Source organism: Crocodylus porosus, unplaced genomic scaffold (genome assembly GCF_001723895.1).
Source record: "Crocodylus porosus isolate Cpor-Errol unplaced genomic scaffold, CroPor_comp1, whole genome shotgun sequence".
In the NCBI taxonomy this organism is placed as follows: domain Eukaryota; kingdom Metazoa; phylum Chordata; order Crocodylia; family Crocodylidae; genus Crocodylus; species Crocodylus porosus.
In genome coordinates this window covers 81,432,572-81,439,360 of record NW_017728918.1, presented here as the reverse complement: position 1 = coordinate 81,439,360, position 6,789 = coordinate 81,432,572, and positions in this window count along the sequence as shown.

Here is a 6,789-nt window from a genome sequence, read left to right as displayed (position 1 = left end):
GATGAGTATTGGAGTTAGTAAAAAAAAAAAAGCCAAAATAAGGAATAAGCTTTTGGACTTGGGGCCATCTGAGCCAGTTAAGAAGCTTATGTCTCCTTCAGATAACTAACCTGTAAGATGCATGAATAATAGATATATTGAGCTACAAAGTATTAAAAGGTGCAGTATATTACTTAAGGGATTTATATTGGTTGTCTGCATGATTTAATATTAAATTGACTGTCAGCTATATTCTTCCCCTGTAACAGCTGGGCAGATTTTTCATCATATTCTGATTCTGGGTCACCAACAAAAAGTTGCGAGAAGGATTTGGAGATAATTGCAAGCACTCACATATATTTCCTGTGTTGGAAATATATATCATTCAGTATTACTTTATTTGCAATACTTCCAACATAATTTTACTGAACTGCATGAACAAACTTAGGGAAAGAATTTGTCTTAATACAGTAGCTGGAATTGTTATTAAGATAAGAGCAACTGTCACTGAAATTTGGCTCTTTGTAAACAAGGTTCATAGAACTAATAGAAATCATAGACATTACGGAATGGAAGGGACCTTGGAAGATCATTTAGTCCAACCCCCCTGCTCTAGGGTTACTGTTGAGATCAAATGATCCCAGCAAGGTGTCTGCACAGTCTCCTCTTGAAGACTTCCAAGGTTGGGGGCTGCACCCTCTCCTTAGGAAGTCTATTTTAGATTCCAGTCACCCTTACTGTAAAGAAGTTCTTCCCTACATCTAACCTGAAATTAGGTTACTGGAACTATTACCACTTATAAAGAAGTCTAAAGTCAGCCTGTTTAGAGATGGCACAGAATATTTTCTTTAATGCAGTAGGTATTCCAGAATACAATTTAGGCCCTGGAAGCTGCATGAGGTGGCTCAGGTCTGCAACCTCTGGTGTGTGGCCAGAGACACAATGCACAGGCTGATGCATGGAGTAGGACCTTTAGAGCATTTGGGTGGCTCAGGTCCTCAACCCCTAGAATGCCGCTGGGAGCTCGGTGCAGGAAGCACTGCATGGAGGGTCCAGGAACAGACTGAGCCTGGTGCTGCATGAGGCAGCCCAGGCCTTTGACCCATAGCAAAAAGTTGAGTCCAGGGAGCCAGATGGTGCTCAAGCTACTGAACCAGCAGACAGGGCCAAGCCAGAGGCCCCAGAAGCCCAGAATAGAGGAGCCCTGTTCCAGGGCACAGTGACCCCCCTAAAGCCCACTGCAGGTGAGAGAGCAGCTTGGCGCAGAGGACGAGGGCCACCCTCCAAGCATGGGAACTGTGAGTTGCAGGGAAAAGAGGATTCCCCCACAGTAGTCCCCCCCTGGTTAGTTAAGGGCTCCTGAAAGTGGAGGTCCCATTGGGAGGGCCCCCCTAAAGTTACCAGCTTCCTTGTAGGGCTTGGAAAAAGTCCAAGGGCATTGGGGTTTCCCCTTTAGGATTAAGTTTATCTTTGGGCTTCTTATGCCATAAGTGGTGTGATGTCTTGCCTTATATTCTGTGAACTCTCACGCTTGTAAATTAGTAGATGAGTAGAGTCCTAGAGCTCTGCTGGGACCCCCTGTTGCTATTATTTCACCTATTGTATATTTGTGGCTTATTTATAGTTCACCTATACTTATCTATAGTTTATCTGTTAGCTATCTATGTTTATTTGGGGGTTTATCTGTTTCAGATCAGATACTTACCTGTGACTTACCTGTATTGGAGCACTGGTATAAGGTTTTAAGGCATTTACCCAGAGGGTATTGTTTATGTTGTTTGTTTAGATATCATATATATATAGTACATATGTTTATATCCATGTTTCTTTTCCTTGTGATAAGTTAATGTAAATATATTTGTATATAGTTAAGTCCCGTGACTGTCCTGGCCTGGTTCTATAGGGACGGAGGAAAACTGAGCGATCGGCAGTTCCCCCACAGCACACCAGCCAGCTAACAAGTCCCTTCAATTGGAGAAGGATAGTATATACTCGAATTACCTGGGCTACACAAGGAATGAAATAGAGGAAGAGAGTGTGCTGGATAGGCCTGTTGAAGAATTACAGAGCAAAAATATGTCCCAGCTTCACAGTCTTACTAAAGATGTGAAACATTATAAAGAAACCCAGTGGAGATTAATGCAATTTTTTCACTACGTCAGTGACTGCTTTGAAGGAGGGCAGGAATTAGCTCATTGTTGTTTCTGAACTAAGGAATGGCAATTTTTTTTAAAAAATGCCACATTATTAAATCATATAGTAATAAATCCAACTGAAGTTTTGTTTTGATACACTAATTCTTTTTCATGCTTTGTATTAAATGGGTACTTTAGAGGGATATTTTAAATACAAAACTTTGAAAGAAAATTCATGTGGGATCTCCACTCTTAACCCATGGACCCATAGAACAATTTGATAGGCTCTTATTATGCAAATTTATTATGTAAATTAAAAAGGCTAGTAACATAAATATGGCAGGATTCTAGCCAGATAAATACGTGCTCCACCATCAACAAAACTTCTGGAAGATTGACAATATAGAGATTTGTAAATTAATAATAGTCTGGCCAAGTGAAGTGAAAATAAGTTGCCATGTGATATATGGGTTATTTTCAACTCTTCTAACTCAGTGCCTGATTTTGAGAAACTCAGTTTACTAAATGCCCCTCTGCAAAATGTTTGGAAATATGGTCATTCACTTTTTTTTAGATTTTAAAATGGATGAAAAGGGAACTCTAATTCAATATTATAGAAGACTAATCTTCCCCAATACTTAATTCCCAGACAAAAAAAAAAAATCCTCGGTAGGAAGGCCTTAATGTTGAAAGTACTTAAAAATATCTTCAGGGAAGTAAGAAGGGGAGGGCATTCAACAGCGGGATGATTTACTTGTCCTAATGTAAAACTTTTCAAAAGGAAATGCAAAGCTAAGGTTACAGTTAAATTCAGACATGATAATATGTGGAGACACATAGTTGAACTACTCTACCAGCCTTAACTCTGCACTATAATGATGCTATGTAAAACATAAATCATTGGCAACATCCAGACAAACACTGATATGTGGTATGTGGCACTGCAGAGCCATCTGTGGTGTCACACACCACACACGAAGGCATTCTCTATGCTGCTCCTGTACATGCAGGCATCCCCCATGCTGCTACTTGCTACCCCTGGGAGATCCCAGGGGCAAAAATAACCCATGCCAAAAAAGTGGGACTGTGGACATGGCAGCAGCATGTGCCATCCAAAATTAGAGCCTGGCCAGCTGGAGCCATGCTCCAGGTGCCAACCCAGCATCCAGCTGCAGGAGCACTGTGGCTGTAGCTCCCCAAGGCCCCCAGCACTCAAGGTAAGGCTGCTTTGAATGCAGAACCTATCCAACTGCCACCTCCAGGAGTGAGGGAACATGTTCTGTGTGCTTACCATACAATAAGTGCAACTTCTGTACCTGGCTTCCGATTTCAACATACATGTGTAACTTAAAAGCAAGTATAAAGAACTTGCATTGTTCAGAATTCTGTAGCCAGCCACCCCCTGCTGGACCAGCCTATAATGTGCAGGGCTCCACTTGTAGCTCGGGGGCAGACAGAACGTTATCTCAGCTTGGGTCTAGTCTGTGGGCTATATACTTGACAGTCCTGCCTTAACTTACTACTTTCTTCTTGTTAGGTCTCTGGATCCATTTTTCTTTGTCACTGTCAGGTGTTTTGACAGTAGCTGAACTTTTCTTCTAGGGTTCCCTTTTCTAGTTCTATGTTTACCTGTTTTTTCCTCTATCTTCCCAAGTGTTCATTGAAATTATTTTTTGATAGTTTCTCTTTCTCTATCTTTCCATTTCCTGCTGCCCTTCAAGTTTTGTTCTTAACAGTCTAATTTTTTCCCTTCAACCCTAATTATTCATAGAGCCCATTCAGTAGTCAATTCAATGACACTGGAAGTCCATTTCTACCTTTGTATTCTCTCTTCTCTCTCCTTTCCAAACTTTAATTTCTGCCATCTTCTGAATGGTGTATTGTGTTAGCATCTAAGACCCCTAGTCATGGACCAAGTTCTCTTAGACTAGGTATTATACAAAGATATTACATACAAAGTAGTTTCTGGGTAGGCTACACAATGTCTTTCCTTCCTCCTTCTCCTCCCTCTTGTGGTCTCTCCCCTTTCCTTGCCTATTCTTTAGTCTACTGCTGTCACTGTTAAGTCTCTAATGTATATTGCAAGATCCTGAGGATCTCTGTATCTTTGCCATGCACATTTATATTTATTCTAAGAAAAAGTCAGGTGCCATTTTCTGCACCTGGTTTAGCACAACTCTGACTGTATCTAAAGTAAATGAAACTAAAATGACTGAACAATTACCAGGATATACCCTCTTCAGAACTGTCGTCCTCACATATGCAGCCCTATCCCATTCCCTTCGAAAAGACCAACATTAAAATATGTTGCAAACAGGTGGGTGGTAACTAGACAGGAGATAGGGATTGATTGATGCTACTATTTATTTTTAGGCTCCACTCCAAACGATAGGCAAACCAGGACATATCGACAAAATCTAAAACTGGCACGAGAATGCACCAACATAGGCTCAGAATGAATTTGGCACCTTAATGTGTCTGGGATATGGGTCATATCACTTTGAACACCATGCTTCTCAAAGAATGCAGGACAAAAGCTTGTCTTGAGAAAACACAATAATAAGCATGGAAAAACAGATAAAATAACACTCCCTTAGCATTCAAAATATCTAGTCTTTCCTTTTCTCCTAAGGCCTGAATGCTGTGGTCAGTACTTTTGCAGAAAACACAGTTCCTCCTGTTCTAAAAATGCAGATAGTGCCATATATATTTTATATGATGGAAGCAAAGTTGGTATGAGCTGTTACAATTAATAGCAGTGCTGCTCATTATTAGGGCTGTGCGATTTGGTGGAGATTCAGCTCGATTTGGCAAATGAATCTCTGAATCTGAATTGAATCAGGAGACCAATAAAAATGTCTGAATCCAGCATGATGCCAAAAGACAGCCTTCAGACTTCACAGTTCATAGAAGATGAGGACATTTCAAGTGACTGCGACAGTGAGACAGACTTTCTGGCCACACACTCAGTAGTGGAACACAGCTTCCAGCCACCATGCTCAGGGAGACTTTTGAAGCTGGGACATGGGGAAAGCCTAGGACCATGGAGGAAAAGAACTACCAAAAGCTTAAATTCCAGGGCTATCACAGGCATATTATATGTCAAGAAACTGATGGCATGACGAGGAGGAATGAAAGGACAAGCATTTGTCAGCCTGCGCCTGTTTGTGCATCACTATCCAGACAGGGTAGCTTCTACTAATGTCTGTCCTATCAGGTGCTACAGATCCAATTGAAAAAAAGGTGTGCTTTCACTGCAGGTAGCTAACACCCATTCACCATCCTGCTGCAGAAACCCTGTGGCCATAAGGCACTGTGATTTTACTGCAGGGCAAATAGGGCAAACTCAAACATGGGCAGGGTTCATGGTAATGATCTCACAGGTCTCCCTTGCAGCAAACACTGCAGATACCTTGCCATCCCATAGGAATTTATGGTGAGATATGGTTTGTGTGTTAATTATTTCTCTGCAAAAACACTGGTGTATCATAAAAAGCAAAGTCTGAATCAACCAGCCCATACTGACAACGTGGCAGATTTCAGTCACATGTGGTTTGGGACCCAAGCTGATCCACCACCAGTTGCTTACTTGGGGTTGTGAACTTATTCCCCCTCCTTGGTGGCAAAAGCAAGGGTTGAAATTTTCCTCCTTTACAGACATTTTGCCACCTTTGCTTTTATGGGATCGGGAGAAACTCATGGTCACCCTGTGTCAGAACAGAGAGGAACAATCAAGGCCAAAAATAATTCAAGGCCAAAAAGCCGTTCCCATGCTTGGTGGGTCTGCAGCCTGCCCATCCCTCGGAGCAAAGTTAAAGCTTTACTAAATTACATAAGGTTGGGGGGGCAGGCAATAGGCCATGTGGCTGATGGTGAGACCTTGCACTTTTACTTATATTTCCAGGCCAAAGGAACTTGTTGCCATTCTTTTCCAATAAAGGAGATAAGGAAATAAGAAAGAAATGCTGGTAGCACATGTGTTAGGATATACTGCCTTTGGTGGGAACGCATGAGCTGCCTTTGACCCCCCATTTCCAAGGGGGGAAGGATAGCATGGTACTAATTGAGGCCTTTAATGCTCACCTCCTTCTGAGGAATGGGAGATCCAAAGGGCAGATCAGATGATGTGGGAGCTGCATGCCTTTCATCATCATGTATCATTGTACCTCATGTCTTTTATGGCTAGAGACAGCAACAACAAGGCTCTGAATGAGATTGACACTCCAGAGTATTGTTTCACACCAGTCCCAAGGCAGGACTGACACCTGTCCCCAGAGGTCTGTGTAAAGTAAACCGAGAGTCTTAATCCAGTTTTTCTAGAAGGGAATCGTAGCCCCAGACACCAAAGCAGACTTCCTTCCTTCTTTAAATCTGAGGAGAAAGCAGGAGCTTGTTGCAGAAATGGCTGCGGTTCGTTTCTCGGGAGGCGAAGAACTCTCAGTCTCAGACACACTCTATTAGCAACACAAAAGGTATATTTGCAAATAGGGCTTGAGCGGAAACAAAGGATCACTCCAACCGCTGAGGACAACTCTCAGCTGGCTTTTATCCTCTCTCTCCTGAGCACGTGTGCAGAAGCAGGAACTCTTACATCTCATTTCCGGTTCATACAAACATATATGAAATGACGTCACGTCATCCATCGCATGTGCATTATAATTAACTACTTAAGTAT